The sequence below is a fragment of the Oryctolagus cuniculus genome, chromosome 7 (genome assembly GCF_964237555.1).
Source record: "Oryctolagus cuniculus chromosome 7, mOryCun1.1, whole genome shotgun sequence".
NCBI lineage: Eukaryota > Metazoa > Chordata > Mammalia > Lagomorpha > Leporidae > Oryctolagus > Oryctolagus cuniculus.
Window position 1 is genome coordinate 83,453,387 of NC_091438.1, and position 16,639 is coordinate 83,470,025.

General features: G+C 45.3%; 1 pseudogene; it reads right to left on the reverse strand.

The window, feature by feature from the left end:
- Window positions 1-214: 214 nt before the first annotated feature.
- Window positions 215-16,639, reverse strand: part of LOC100351516 (55 kDa erythrocyte membrane protein-like) — a 45,104-nt pseudogene continuing 28,679 nt past the window's right edge.

A 16,639-nucleotide genomic window follows, 5' to 3' on the forward strand; every position in this document is an offset into this window, starting at 1 on the left:
CTCCCAGGCACTGAGATGGATTTTGCAAGGGGATCATTGCTGATTGTGACTCAGGAACAAAACCCCCTTCCCTCCTTCCCAGGGCAGACATGCGGGTTCTCTCCTCCAGCCTTGCCCCTGGCGCTGCGGCTGGTGCCAGCTTCCTCACCGGGAGAATCGCCGCTGCCAGAAACGCCTGGCACCGGACCCTTCTCCAGCGCAGCGCCTGGCGCCGTTACACGTAGTACAACAGCTGCCCGGGTACCTCGGTGAGCCACCGGAGCATTTCCGGACGGATGAAGGATGGCCGTTTACTTATGCCCAACACGGATCCAAGCACGGTCTTCCACCAAACGATCTAAATCAAATGGGCAACTGGGCTGATTACAAAGTATACAAACGAAGCTTTCACGCAGGGCCTCCCCTGCTGCCCCGGCCCCTCCCCTCCCCATAAAACTGGGTGCAGCGGATCCCACGTGCAAGGACAGGGAGCACGATGCTGACCTTTTTTGAAGACCCCTCTATGCATGATGTCAAAAATCTTTTTGTGCCAGAAGAGACCTCTCTTGTCATCCCGCTTTCTGCAAACTCTATGAGGTCCCCTCGGGAGATGGGTTTGCTTGCTTTCTGGCCTACCGGGTCACTTTCAGCTCCCTCCTTTCTAGTGGAGGATCGGTTTGATTGAGAAGTCCCACATCATATCCTATCCGTCACCCACAAGCTGTCATACACATCTGCTTAGCAGGTACCTTGTCTAGTAGAGAGATGACTAATAATACTACCAACCTCTTCTTTAACAGTCTAGCTGGTGAGACAGGTGTTTGCAGGAGACATGCAGATACAATTTGAAATGCTACTCTGAGGTCTGTCTGCTTGGGGTGCAGTGGCCATAGTGGCCCCCGTTGTGGAGAAAGGCAGGGAAGGGAGCAGTTCAGAGAGGGTCCCTGCTCAAAGGTGACCTGCTTGCTCCGGTGCTCACTGCTGCTGGGCTCCTCGGCATGCCCAGGGGCCTTGCAGAGCAAGATGCTGCCCCTTCTTCTGCAGCTTCAAGCTCTGCACCCTCTTCATCAATTCTATTTATTCAAGCGCCACACGATGTGTTGGTTTTAAAAAAAAAAGTTATTGTTGACACCTGGCGCAGAAATTTTTCAGGGTGAATATTTTGTTCAGGGGAAGGAGCAAAAATAGGAATGAGTGGTGGTGAGAGACAGAAAGGAGGGACAAGAGGGAGGGAGATGGAGGTGGGAGGGGGTGGGGGTGGAACTACAACCAGAGGCTGGAGCCCATGCTCTAAACACAAGCAAAAACCTTTATAGAAGCGTCTAGTAGGAATGAGGAGTGGTTTTTGTTTTTGTTTTTTGTTTGTTTGTTTGTTTTTTGACAGGCAGAGTTAGACAGTGAGAGAGAGAAAGAGAGAAAGGCCTTCCTTCCGTTGGTTCACCCCCCAAATGGCCACTATGGCAGGTGCTGTGCCGATCCAAAGCCAGGAGCCAGGTGCTTCTCCTGGTCTCCCATGCGGGTGCAGGGCCCAAGCACTTGGGCCATCCTCCACTGCACTTCCTGGCCACAGCAGAGAGCTGGCCTGGAAGAGGGGCAACCGGGACAGAATCTGGTGCCCCAACCGGGACTAGAACCCGGGGTGCCGGTGCCACAGGCAGAGGATTAGCCAAGTGAGCCACAGCGCTGGCCTAGTAGGGATGTTTAAGTTATTTGATTGTAAATCCCATCATCTTCCCCAAATATTCAGCAAATCCTTTTCCAAGCACAAACACTGAGACGAGTATTGTTTTGTTTTTGTTTTGAGTGCAAAGCAAGATAAAGAACCAAATGTTAGACGTGAACCACTGAAGCACAGACATGGCAGAGCAAGAGCCGAGCCTAGCAGAAGTGGGGCCCACAGGACAAGGGGCCTAGGATCATACCCTGAGAATAAGGCTGAGCTTTTTCACCTTTTTCTTTCTTTTTTTAAAGATTTATTTATTTATCTACTTATTTGAAAGGTAGAGTTACAGAGGAGCAGAGGCAGAGAGTGAGAGAGAGAGATTGATTTTCGATCTGCTGGTTCACTCCCCAAATGACTGCAACAGCCGCAGCTGTGCTGATCCAAAGACAGGATGGCTTTCTGTTTGAAGCCAGAAGCTTCTTCTGGGTCTCCCACGTGGGTGCAGGGCCCAAGGACTTGTACCATCTTCTGCTGCTTTCCCAGGAGCATCAGCAGGGAGCTGGACCAGAAGTGGAGCAGCCTGGACTAGAACCATCACCCAATGCAGGTTGTGGCTTTACTGACTATGCCACAGCAAAGGCCCACGTCCCCTTGTCTAGATCTCAAAGGCATACTGTCCCTAACACCAGGGCCAGACAACAAAAATTCACATGAGAAAGAGAAAAGGGAGGAGGAGGTCTGCCACTACAGCGAGTTGGAAGGCCATTTGTTTCGTCTAAAGTCTTCGCTTTGTTGATGAGAACCCACAGGCTGCAGGGAGGGGAAGGGACGAGGCACAGGTGTGAAGTCTTCCCCCAGTCCTTAATGGACACTCGGGAATGCAGCCCAGTTCTCCTCGCCCAGCCAGATCCAGGCCTCTGTCTGCTCCGCACGCACCCGGCTCAGCCATCTGCCATCACCACGGTCTGGCAGGCAGAGGGAGTAGGAGGTTAAACCCCAGCAAGTCCCATCTCAATCTGGCCTTGTAGCATGGCACAGTGGAAAGAATAAGGGCTCTGGAATCAGAGAGGCTCTGCGGATTGTGCTGGGCAACCTTGGGCAGCTGACTTCATTTCACCGAACCTCCGCTTATCATCTGTACATGGAACAATACTTCTGTAGGACTTTTTGAAAAAATCGAATAAAGCAACGTATGCCACATGGTAAACAAGGGATAAACTGCAGCAATTATGACCCTCAAGTGAGGCTCTTCCAAATAGAGCATGAGATTAATTTTTCAATGTTTTTCTTTCATTATAAGACTGATACATTTCATTATCAAGAATTGAGAAATTACAAAAGAAAACATTTTAAAAGAATTCCCCATAGCCCTGCTACCCTACAACCACCACTGTTAACATGTTGATGTATTTCAACGGGAATGATTTAGAATGTGCCTTTTCCTGTGCCTTGTAACCTTCCAATAGCACTCAATTTAGAATGAAAAATTGGCAGGAATGCAGTCTGTTCTAAAACCAATTTCTTGTTTGTTTTGAATTTTAGGGGGTAGTGGGAGGAGAGAAATTATACACAGATATAAACTATGTCAATACAAACATTATCACATTTTAAAATAATATTTTTATCCTTTTTTACAACTAGATTTGCAGAGTGTTTTATGGTCTATTAAAAACATTCCTGTGTAGTATCTTTTTTTTTTTTTCTTTTTTGGATGCTCTTAACAGCCCAGGGCACTCAGTTCAACTATTATACACATTCTACAGATGAGGAAATTGAGGATCAGGAAAGCTGAATGATTTATTCCAAGTCTTCCAGGGAGTGAGAGTTTGGACTGAAGCCTAGACTGTCTGACGCAAGGCTGGTACCTCTGTGCTAATTATCCTTACCAAGGAGAACTCTAATTAGCTTTAATAATCTGCACAGCCTCAAAGATATATTAGGAAGGAGCACACTGAGTGTGTGCACGAAAAGCGATCTAGATTTTGGAACTGGCAAATCGCTTACCCTCTCTGGGTCTCGGCACCCCTCATTTGTCAAATGAAGAGAGGCAGTCTTGTGGAGGAAGGGGGTGTATCTTTTTCCTACCACATTCTGTCATTCTAAGACAAAAGAAAAGGTTGCATCTTTCTAACTTGTGAAAGCACTTGTGATATCATACTTTTAGAAAATGCCCTCTAAAACTCTGCAAAGCGACCGTGAACTATCTGCCACCACGCATGTCAAGAATCTCCAATCAGGCCCGGGGCTGGACCACCTGTGGCCCCAGGAGAGGATCGACGCTGCCGTGGGCCCCTATTTGGCAGAGAAAATTTGGCTAAATACGAGTGTCTCAACTGGAATCCGAAACGTGGCTTTCTTTTTCCCAGAATGCAGTGCTCGCTCGGTTGGCTCCTGGTGACTGCTTTATGATGAACTGGCCTCTCATTAGCTGGATGTCAATTTGGATTTTCGGAACACATACACCTTTTGGATCAGATTGCATGAGAGATACCAGGCTGGGCAAGTTATCTGGGGGAGAAGAATGGGGGAAGAATCCCTGAGATTGAATGCATTCTCTGGATCTTCGTGCAGGAGGCTGAATTCTTAATCCAAGCAATGCGTGTGCTCCGGCCTCCATTATCGGCACCAGCCTTGCTATGAACACGTGCAGACTTGAGTTGCGGCAGCTTCTCCACTCCAGGGAACCTGAGAAAGGACGGGGGCCCAGCTGTGGCCTTGGGAAGGAGGGTGTGCTACAGCCTGTTCCCACGCAACGCAGGCTCTTCTGAATACACTCCATCTCCCAGGTTGTTGAACAAACTCAAAGATGATTTCCTAAGCCATACACTTAACGCAGTAATCATGTTCTTTCATTAAGCTCGCTTTATATTTCTCAGCCTGGCGTTCAAGGCCCTCACCCACCCAGACAATCTCTCTAACTTCCCCTGCCTAGGACTGCCTGACCTACGGGCCGCACTCTGCTCCCCCTTTCTCTCCCTCCTCACAGTAGAAATAACTCTCGTCTCCTTGTCACCTACCTAAGGCCTTTCATTCTTGAAATCTCACTGGGGCTGGCACTGTGGTACAGCGGGTTAAAGCTCTGGCCTGCGGTGTTGGCATCCCACGTGGGCACTGGTCCCAGCTGTTCCACTTCCGATCCAGCTCTCCGCTATGGTCTGGGAAAGCAGTGGAGGATGGCCCAAGTCCTTGGGCCCCTGTGGGAGACCAGGAAGAAGCTACTGGATCCTGGCTTTGGATCAGCTCATCTCTGGCTATTGCGGTCATTTGGGGAGTGAACCAGCAGATGGAAGACCTCTCCTTCTCTCTGGCTCTACCTCTCACTGTAACTCTGTCTTTCAGATAAGTAAAATAAATCTTAAAAAAAAAATCGCAAGGACAGCCGCACCCCCTCCAGGAAGTCTCCCCTGGTTAGTACAGAGATGACATTGATGGCTGCCATCTTAGATGCTTACGGCTCCTGTGATCTCTGCCATTCTTTTGGCTTGCAGTCACATGCAGTCCTTGACTGACAGGTGTGTCATGTGTACTGCAGCGTTCATCAGCACACTCAGCTTTTCATTTGTTAAGAGGAGGAGCTCTGTGTTAGCGCACATTAAAGAGGCAGCAGGCATGGTGGTGGAGAGGCCTGACTTTGCTGGCCCATCTGGAGCCCCCTGGATCCTAGTCATGGTCCTTAGGAGCGTGTGGTCTTGGTCAGGGCCTCTGTGCGCCTCTGCTTCTTCATCTGTAGAATGGGGACTAGGACAGTACCTGGCTCACGAAGCTGTGGGGAACATGTCCGGGAGTCTTCTCCGGCAACGCGCTGGGGTTGCCTAGTGAAGACCTCAAGCAGCGCAAGCCACTGTCACGTGGGAAGGGCTCAAGGGACTGCAGCCTCTGTGCCGTGGCAGAAACACCCGCACACACAGAGGAGTCCAGATTGTACCATCAAGGAATGCGGGTGGAGGCAGACCCGGACTCAAATACCAAAGCTCCACGGTGATGAGCAGATAGAGGGAAACGTGTGACAGGTTCTCCCAAGGCCAGTCCCGGGCGGTGCTCCGCGAAGTGTGCAGGCCACAAGGAATAGGGGCTGTTCTGGACTGGTGCTGGTTGAAATCTATTAAGTCAGTAATCACACACACACAGAACCTCAAAAGAGTCCTTTAGTGGCTTTATAATGCAGAACCCACAGACGGGTTCAATTTGGCCATGTTATTAAGCAAATAAATGGATCTTTAGATATTTAACTTCTAATCATATGTGAACTTCAGGAAGCTAAATGCTCCAATGACACTGCTAAATACCTCTTTGTTAGAAAGCCATGGTTTGACTTTTGAGGCAAAGTTGAGGGCCTCCTTTCAACCCCATTAGTTCGTATTTTGTCCAAAATGCAGCTTATAATGAAGCCAGCAAATTAGGTCCCTTGACCATAAACCTCACAGAAGGAAAGCAAACAGAGCATGAATCAAAAAGGCTTTAGACAGCAGTTAGCTATTAGTAACATATAAATTAAGTGTAAAATCAAAGTTGGGTGGGGGAAGAAAGTTCAGTGGCCGTGATGTCAGCGCAGCCTCACACACCAACCCGCACACAAGGAGCAGCAATGACACTGTCGAACTTGGAACAACACAAACGCTGTCCCACTGTTCCCCACAAAATGACAAGCTCACAGAGCTGGTGGGAGCCCCGATTTTCAGTCCTTGCTGTCCTCCTTCACTTGTTGGGTTGCACCAAGTAGTTGCAACCCGTGGGGAATCAAAACACTACAGCTTCTCGCAGACCTGACCAGAGTGTGCTCTGATTGAATGGCCGGGAGAGTCATGGTTAGCCACAAGTGTGATTCTGTTACCACTGGCCGTCCGTATCACCAAACTTGCACAATTCCACCTGAACCATGTTAGCGAAGTAATGAGTGGTGCTATTTAAAGTTCTTTAATTTTCCCCTGGTGTCCTGTGGAGTGTGGGACTTTGGCCCACTGCTCTCAAAGGAGTTGGAAAAACTCGCCCCCTCCCCTCTGCGCCCACTTGTTTCCCTACAAATCTCAAGAATGTTCAAATATCTTGCAAATCACTCCAGGAGCTGTGGAAGCCTCTCACCAGACTCTGTGGTCCAGTGGCCAAACGCATCCTGATGGGGACTTGAGAGCATGGATTACAGAGCCGAGAGACAGCAACGACTTGCCACTACGGGCACCAGAAGTGTCACAGCCGCTTAGAAGCCACAGCTGCTCCCCGAGACTGGAGAAAAAGAGATACCACAGAGAACACATTGGGAAAGTCAGCTCAAGGCCCTGATGATGTTGGTCTTATAAAATCATCTGTCGAGAAAACCAGAAGTCCTCCAAGAACACTCGTGCCTCATAATGGCCTATAAATGTTTTTGTAAAAGTTCCAAAAAAGTGCACAACCAGTACAGTACATTTCTGTTTTCTATTTTTGTGCCTAAAAAAAAAAAGTAAAAATAGCCAAAGGACTGGTTTTTTTTTCTTCTTTTTTTCTTTGACAATTTGTGATGAAAAAAAAAAGTTCACTCTAAGGCTGAAACTTTGCATGCCAAGTTTTTGCTTGGAACTAATTTTTATGGCAGAGTTATAAAGCCTCTGAAAAAAAAGGGTGGGGGGAAGGGAGAGGTTTCAAATAGAAATGCTGACACAGCTTTGCCCACAGTGGTGAGGAGGGAGGTGCTGTAGTGTCTATTTGTACCTTGCTTGCTTTTCAGTTGCTCTAGGAGTCTAGCTGCCCAGCCCTGAGCATGAGACACTGCTTAAATGCATAGATCTGGTCACACGTCCTGCCACTCTGAGGGCTTGCAAAGACACTAGAACCCAAGTCCCAGGGCACGGCACTGGTAACCCCTTGTGAAAGAAGCCAGACTTATTTCCTGACTTCTGATAGATCTCATTATCCCAGAGACTCATCGTCCCCTGCGGGCTCTTTTTGTTTGTTTGTTTGTTTTTAAGATTTATTTATTTAACTTGAAAGTCAGAGTTAAGAGAGAGCGGTCTTTCATCTGCTAGTTCACTCCTCAGATGGTCACATTGACCAGTACTGGGCCAGGCTGCAGTCAGGAACCAGGAGCTTCATCCAGGTCTTCCACATGGTGGCGGGGGCCCAAACACTTGGGCCATCTTCCACTGCCTTTTCGCAGGCACATTAGTAAGGAGCTGGAAGTTGGGCAGCTGGGACTTGAACCAGCACGCATTGCTGGAGCCTCAGGCAGAGGCTTTACCCGCCAAGCCACAGCACAGTCCCCTTCCCCCCATGCATTTAACAACAGTAACTATCAACAAAAAGCAGAAGACAACGTAAGCTTCCTCTTTAATGGTTCTTTAAATCTCAATTTTCCCCAATTTTCTGCTGGTAAAACTGGAGACGCTAATGATGCGCTGTTTGTGCAGATTAAAGGATACCGTGAATGTCTTGGGCACAAGGAGGTCTGAGGACCCTGATTTCATTAGCCTGCACGGCTGCTAGGGTTTTAAGGTGGACGTCTAATGAACTGATTTTGATGTGAAGTAGAAAGACTCTAGTGGGAAGCTTTAGAGAGAGGCAAGATGTGTTTCATTTCTACCTCCTGAGGGATGCTGTTCAAAACACACACAGAGACGGCTGGGAAGAGATTGAACTTGAGAACCCGACAACCCGCTCACGTTCTCAAACAGCGACAACAAAAAATAATTACTTATTCATGGGCGGCAAACCCATGAACCCATTGGCAACTACTAGGGAAGGTCCTTGGGCATTCTGTATTATCCTTTGAAACTGCAGGGTGTGGACAGAGCAGCATTGTGTGATAATGACCATGACATTGTTGAACCAAGGAAGCCCAGTGGGGTCCAGAGACCCAGAGTAGCTTAGGATTCTGGTAGCTAGGTTAAACTCCTAAACTACAGCTCAAAAAAGCGTCATATAAAAAAAGAGGCGGGGATGAGGCAGGTTGGGGGGGAGGGGAAGACCTGTTCCATTTAATTTTTCCAGTGAGTCTTTATTCAGCTGAATAAAAGGAAAAAGGCTTTTCTGAACTTTAGTGCTTTGTAGCCTGGGCTTTATTTCCACCTTAAAATCTTTACCTGGCCATGATCTGTTGTTCCATTACTGGAGGCAAAAATGGGAGGAATTGTCTGGGCTAAATTGCAATTAGGCAGCCCTGAGTGCGGCTGGCACCAGTTAACTTGGGATATTGGAGTGAAAAGGCCCGTAATCAGCCTTCGGTCATGTAGAACAATGCATAAAATTAAATTGACATTAATGAATAATTGTGTAATGAAAATGGAAGAGGAGAGTTAATTGCATGTTACAGTGAGTGTAATGCCTAGATAACCTTGCATTTAATGCTATTCTTAGCCCTGCTGCCAAGACTGCTACAGAACCTCTCTCAGCAGGAAGTCATTAAAGCTGTGAGTAGATAATGCAGGCTCAGTGAAACCTAAGTGGCAACAATATAACAAGAGTTTCTTTCAGACCTTAGTGTTTTCTGAAAAAAAAAGGGGGGCATGTTGAGGTAATTTGTACACATCTGAATGAAAACAGGAAACTCCTAGCAATCTATTTGCAGTTTGTCCAGTCCCTTAGATTTCCCAACTATTCTAGCGACCAAGGTCACCTCCTATAATCAAAGACAAGCCCAAACCACTGGGGATTACAAGGCAATAAGCACCCAGCTGTCCACCAGCTACAACTTAGTTTCGTAATCACTTGGTGTGGCAGTCTGTGAAATGTTTGACCTCAGACTTAAGAGACCAGAGACCAGGGGAACGCGTCTGTGTAACCAAGTTCATGGACACCATTGGCTCAAACAGATTATCATTTCAAAGGCTGTGCATTCTCCATACCCACCCCAAAATGTTCATTGAGGGCTCTGTGTACTTTGACCACAGCAAATGAGAAGACCGTTCTTGGACCCGCATCTTAAGAAAAGAGTCCTCAAATGTTGCAGAAGAAAAGCCACACCATGTTTCTCCCCCAGAAAAGTGTCTGTATTCCAGTTGTTTCTAACTTTCAGGAGCGACAAGGCAATAGAGGTGTGAGCCTGCTGGTCGGGGCAAGGATAATTAATTATTTGCTTTATTTTTCTGCCTAATCTATGGACTGTCCAGAGGGAGGCCTCTGTAACAAAAGGGCACCTTTTTCAGCCTGAAAGACGTGAGGTAAACAGCAGGCTGCCCCATTGATCACTGCAGAATGGCCCCTGGACAGGGATTCTGGGTGGACCATACCTCTGGTGCACATGTAGCTAAAAAGAGAGCCCAGGTAAAGACAAATCCTAGGGAGAGGGCTGGAAGGAAGTGAAGGAGTTTAAATACCTGTCATTTTGCATTTTTACAAAATATGGTTTTAAACCTCATTTGGAAAACAAAATTGTGAGCACTCCCAACAGTAGCCAAGATTTATTAATTGGAAGGGGACTCTAATTCTTTCTCAGTGTCATATTTCTTTTTTGCAAATCTAGGTGTCAGTACATGTTTCAACCAAAGTGATTTTTGATTGAAGAATTATTTCCTCCTTGGGGCTCTGGTTACTTTTTTTTTGATTTGCACAGAAACTGGTTTTTCTTGTGCCCTTCAGAATGAATCTTCCACGCTGCCTGAGGGGTGCCTTTTGCTCCACAGTGGAATTCCCAAGATTGGCAGGTCCAACAGGGCATGGGGAGCCCATGACTCAGGACTCCAAAGGTACTTCTTCCATCCAAGAATCCTCAAAAATCCCAGAACCTCTGAGAAAAAGAGAACCAGCCCAGCGGGGCAGGGCTAGGACACAGTACATAATAGCAGGTTCTATGGGACAGGTTAACACTTGAACTTCTTGGTCTCAAATTTAAAATAATGGTTAAGGGGAGGGGCAGGAGAAGCAGAAGAAAAAAAAAAGAGCCATTGGAAGTCTTTTTTTTTTTTAGAAGAGACTCGTGCGATTGGCATTTTTTTTGATCCCTGGGCTTAATTTAAGAGGCTCTGTCCCGTATTTGCTCTGTGATTTTTGCCCACTCTCCTCTTACATCCTACATAGCAACACCAGCAGTGCTCATCTCACAGACGTGTTGTGCACGCCGGACGTGCTAATGCTTGTTAAGTGAAAGCATCACATAAAAGCCACTACTGTTAGTTCTCATCACCGTCATTCATCAATTCTAGGACCTTTGCTCTGCCCCGCCCCCTCCTCCTTGATGATCAGAGGGTACACCTGTTTCTGCACACTTTGATGCCTGCAAACCCTAAACCCCTTGTCCAGACCATTCTGCAGACGTTGGAATGTGCCCTATATAACTCATGTAAAATGATTTTCCCCCTTGGTGACAGTGTTGTGACTCAAGCATCTCAACCCTGGACATTCCATATCAGAGTACTATTTCCAGTCCTGGCTGCTCTGCTTCTCATCCGGCTCCCTGCTGATGGGCCTGGGAAAGCAGCAGAAGATGGTCCAAGTGATTGGGCCCCTGCCACCCACATGAGATACAAGGATGGAGTTTCTGACTCCCAGCTTCAACCTGTTTGCTGTGTTGCAGCCATTAGAAGTGGACCAACAGATGGATGATTTTCTCTCTCTCTCTCTCTCCTCTCCTTTCTCTGTCACTCTACCTTTCAAATAAAAAAAATAAGTCTTTTAAAGAAACAAGTGCTCTTCCCTTTCTAATTTCCCCTGACCTGCCTATGTCATCCTACAAATTTCATTTGATTCTCCTATATGCAGTGTTAAATCTTGTTTTATAATGTTCAGTTTGTCTGCCCCTACTGGATTAGAGTTAATGATAGAACTTAATATATCTTTCTTGTTTTTAATGTGCATTGATTCTAAAATCAAAGTGGGAGGGACAAAAATTCAATTCAATTCAATTCAATTCAATTCAATTATGACACAAAAACACTATAGTTTAAAATATTATTTATGAATTTGTTGAGAATACAGAATTTTGATAAATGAAATTCTGATAGATGAAAAATATTTGTTTCAGGGCTGGCACAGCAGCTCACTAGGCTAATCCTCCACCTGTGGCACCGACACTCCAGGTTCTAGTCCCGGTTGGGGCGTTAGTTCTGTCCCGATGGCTCCTCTTCCAGTCCAGCTCTCTGCCGTGGCCCTGGAAGGCAGTGGAGGATGGCCCAGGTGCTCAGGCCCCTGCACCCGCATGGAAGACCAGGAGGAAGCACCTGGCTTCTGGCTTTGGATCGGCGCAGCGCCGGCCATAGCAGCCATTTGGGAGGTGAACCAACGGAAGGAAGGCCTTTCTCTCTGTCTCTCTCTCTCGCACTGTCTAACTCTGCCTATCAAAAAAAAAAAAAAATTGTTTCAAAGCTTTCTATTAAAAGACTAAAACCATATGGGGTTGGGGAACAGCACTGTAGTGTAGTGGGCTAAGCCTCCACCTGCAGTGTTGGTATCCCATATGGGCAATGGTTCATGTCCCAGCTGCTCCTCTTCTGATCCAGCTCTCTGCTATGACCTGAGAGAGCAATAGAAGATGGTCCAAGTGCTTGGGCCCCAGCACCCATGTAGGAGACCTGGAAGAATCTCCTGGCTCCTGGCTTCGGATCTGCTCAGCTCTGGCCATTGGGGCCGTTTGGGGAGTGAACTAGCAGATGGAAGACCTCTCTCTCTGTCTTTCCCTCTGTCTGTAACTCTGCCTCTCAGATAAATAAAAAAAAATATATTGGTACAAAATTTCATTTGATGAATAGGGGCTTTTCCATTTACCTGGCTCTCATGTAACATAATTATAAATGTAGAACAGACAGAGATGGTAAAAATATTGGAGACTGGGCTAAGTATCTTCTCACTTTTAAAGAGGTCATCACTAATATAAGCAGTTTGGAGCATTTTTTTCCCTTTTAGAAGGATAGGAGTGATCGACTGGAAGAGAGAAGGAATGGCTCCTTACGGTTTACTATTAGGTCAAATCAGAGAAAAGATTCTGCTACATATACTCATAGATGAAGAAGCTTCAGGATTTATTGTTAGAGTGACTGAAAGATACTGATCAGGGTTTCGTCTGGGGTATCGGTGAATCCTGTGAGGACATGGAAAGAATTCAAATTTAAGAGATGACATGACGTAGGGAAGAGAACTCACAGCTTGGGGGTGTGCCACTTCCTAGCCACAGGCCTGGTCCCCTCAGCTCCCTCACTTTCCTCACCTCTAAAGTGAGGCCCACTGGGCTGTGTGGTTTCCAAGTTCTTGCAAAGCTGAATGCACTCTTATTGAGTACTTCTTGTGGGAAGGCACCCTGCTGTCTTTCAGGATGACAAAAGGCTACAGTGGGAACCAGTGTATGCACGCGTGCAAGGTTTCTTAAGTCATAACCTGTTTCCTTTACGAGTGGCCTCCCCATCTGCTGCTGGCCTACCTAGGACCTGTACCCTGTCTTTCCCCTGGGTGAATGGGCCTCCCAAGCCTGCAGAAATCTTCAAACAATGAACATTTCCTTCCCTTTTCTGTCACAAACTTCACACTGGCTCTGGACTCCTCTAAGCAATTGGAAAGCAGAGAATTAATCTCTATTTGATTAAAAATAACAGTATAATTGCTGATAATAATCATGATAATGAGAACAGTAACAAAAAAGGAATCCACCTGTGAGTTCTTTCAATTTGCACATAAATTTAAACTAAAATTCACCTCAGAAGTTAAACAGAGAGTAATGTGGTTTGGATATTCTTTAAAAGAGTGGTGAACTGTTAATCTAACCATCTAGACAGAGAGCTAGGCAGACGCATGTGGGAAGTTGAAAATAAATATATAAAAATTGAGCTTAAGTCTTTTTTTCTTCCAACTGATGTTTTGCCAGGATGTTATGGGCTTCATCAGGGAATGCAAACACAAACTTTTGTTTGGACATCAAAGCATTTTTCAATTCCAACTTAGGTAATGAAATAAATGTGTTAAGTCACAGATCCAGGGATTGCTTTGTGTAGCTGGTTGTTTTATCAAAACGTTATTTCTTTAAAAAATGGCTTTAATACCCACACACACACACAAAGTGGAAAGTCATCAAGAGATTGATTTGCAAACAAGGAGAAGATACTAGGTAATGCTCAGCATGGCTTATCCAGAATATATTCCACTGGATTAATCTGATTTCGTTAGACAGAGTGACAGACCTGACGAATGATGGGCTGTGGGTGTATGAGAAGAGGCAGCGAAGAGAAAATGCATAAGGATATGTCGATGACTAGGGCACATTATTTTAGCTGGCTTCATGCTAGTTTAGTCTAGACACGTGGACTCCTATGGCTTTGGAAATCACACTCTCTGTAGCCCCTTGGGAGGCTCAGAGGCCTCATCTGTATATCATGAGTTATGGAGTACATGAGGTTTTTATTGTTTTTAAGTTTTATTTATTTATTTGAGAGGCAGAGTTACAGAGAGAGAGAGAGAGAGAGAAAGTCTTCCTTCCACTGGTTCACTCCCTAAATGGTCACAACAGCCAGAGCTAGGCTAACCTGAAGCCAGGGGCCAGAAGCTTCTTCCAGATCTCCCACATGGGTGCAGGGGCCCAAACACTTGGGCCATCTTTAAGTGGTTTCCAAAGCATGTTAGGGAGCTAGATCAGCAGTGGAGCAGCCAGTGCCCATATGGGATGCTGGCACTACAGGCGGAGGCTTAATCTACTAATCCATAGTACCAGCCCCTAGATGAGTGTTTTTCAAACTGCAGGCTGCCACCTTTATGAGTATCCTGAGGTTCATCCAGTTGATCATATCCTGCCCAAAGTAGGATCAATTAGAATAGAAACCACCAGGGTTTTTGAATAACTTTTGTTTCAGTGGTGTGCACTGTGTGTGGAGGTGTGTTTGTGCGTCTGCGTGTATTTTCAGTGGGCTGTGATGTGAAATACACTTACTCTGAAAGAAGTCAAGAACACTCATCCTTTTTTTCTCCCCCTAGCAAATGTTTAGTGCACCTACCATGTGTTTGTAGTCCTTTCTGGCTCTGAGACTTCACACTCCTAAGAAAGGTCAAGGTACCTGGGGGCCAGCATTATGGCATAGCAGGTTAAGCCTCTGCCTAGAAAGCTGGCATCCCATAAGGGTGCTGGTTCCAGACCCAGCTACTTCACTTCTGATCCAGCTTCCTATTAAAGTACCTAGGAAAACAGCAGATGGTCCAAGTCCTTTGGCCCCTGCATGCACATGGGAGACCCAGAAGTGGCTCCTGGCTCCTGGAGCCAGCTGTTGCAGCCATTTGGGGAGTGAATCAATGGATGGAAGATCTCTGCCTTGCTCTGTCTCTCCTCTTCTCTCTGTAACTATCTTTCAAATAAATAAAATAAATCTTTTATAAAAAAAGAAAGATCAGAGAACCCAATTTATAATATATAAATGTTGAAATTATTTTTGGTAGATCAGAATTCTATCATGCCTATTCTTATAACAATGAAGTTGAATGAATCACATCTCATATGAATTTAATTTATGTGTTCAACTATACATGTTTAGCAAACACAAAATTAAAAAGAATTATTTAAACTACATTGGCGTCTAAATGCAAACCGAAAACTCATTGTTGCTCTTCTGGAAACATACACATACACACAAATAGCAAACTTTCCTAACACTGTAAGGAAAACAGACTACTCAGAACTTATTAAGAGTTGGTGAGTAAGCCTCAAGCCATATGTATAGTACTCAAGAGTAATTAGAAGTAAATACAATGTTGCATAGTAGATTTGAAAAACTAGGCTCCATGTGAACTTCTATCACAGAGGAACTCCATTATAAAAGTCCCACCTTCCCTCTTTTATGCCTCCCTTTTCTTAACCCTCTTTCTGCCTCTTTCCCTTCTACTTCCTTCTCCACCTTCAGTGGAACCTTAATCATCCTTACGTAACTGCATTACGAAGTCCATCTGTAATAAATGTATAGAACACTGAGCAGTTACAAAAGAAACCCATCGCCAACTTAGACCAGGAAAGAACATCATAGATGGGGGTCCATCTCGACCTGGCCACATCTTCCTTCCAGAGGTTACCCAAAGCAGACTTGCATATTAGCTCCTTATCTCTTTTTGTCTCTTGTATAATGTATATGTATCTCTAAACAATATAAAATGACTTTTATACAGCTTTTTATGCAATTTGATGTTGTCATGGACACCTTTGACAGTTCATCTGTGTAGCTAGAACTCATTCAGCTTCAATGCTGTATGATATTCCACTCTCAGATAATGCCAGTTTATCTTACCATCCTTCTTCCAGTCAGCTGCTACGTATGTCTTTTAACCATCTCTTCATACATATGTGCTAGAAATTCCCTCAGGCATGTTTCACACCATGATACTTGTCAAACACTGCTTTAACCTATGCTACAGCTGTTCCCAGGCCTACTCAACCACCTCAGCAGAACTCCTGTGACTTCCTGACACATTAGTCCCCCACTACACATAAGTTAAAACCTCTGCTATCAATAGAGTAGAAGTTGTGCAGATGAAAAATTGACAGCTATCAGTATTTGAAGCTGTTTAATTCCACAATGTGGTTTTCCAAAATAGTCATATATCAATATTCAGTGTGGACAGCAAAATATGTCTTGTTATACCACTTCCTCACTAATAATTGAAATTCTTAGACTTCTTAATTTTTGCCTGTCTAGTGGATATGAATTATATCTCATCATGATCTTAATTTATATTTTCCTGATTAGTAATGTCTTTAAGTATTTTGTCATCTGATATTTATCATATGTGTTTGCTTTTCTGTGATATGCCTGTTCATATGTTTTACTCATTTTTCAATTTAGTTGACTTTTTTCTTATTGACTGTAGAAATTCTTTTTGCTTTCAAGATACTAATACTTTGTTGGTTGTATGTTTTCTTAGTCAGCTAAGTATGTTGGAATAAAATTTCAAACAACAAACAATGTGCTTAAACAACAGCACATTGGCTAGAAGTCCAAGACCAGGGTGGTAGCATGGTCACTTTCTGGTGAGGGTTTTCCTACTAACACCCAATTTGCAGACAGCTGCCCTCTCCATGTGTTCTCCCATGGTGAGCAGGGGAAGATTCTCTGGTGTTACTTTTTACTGGGG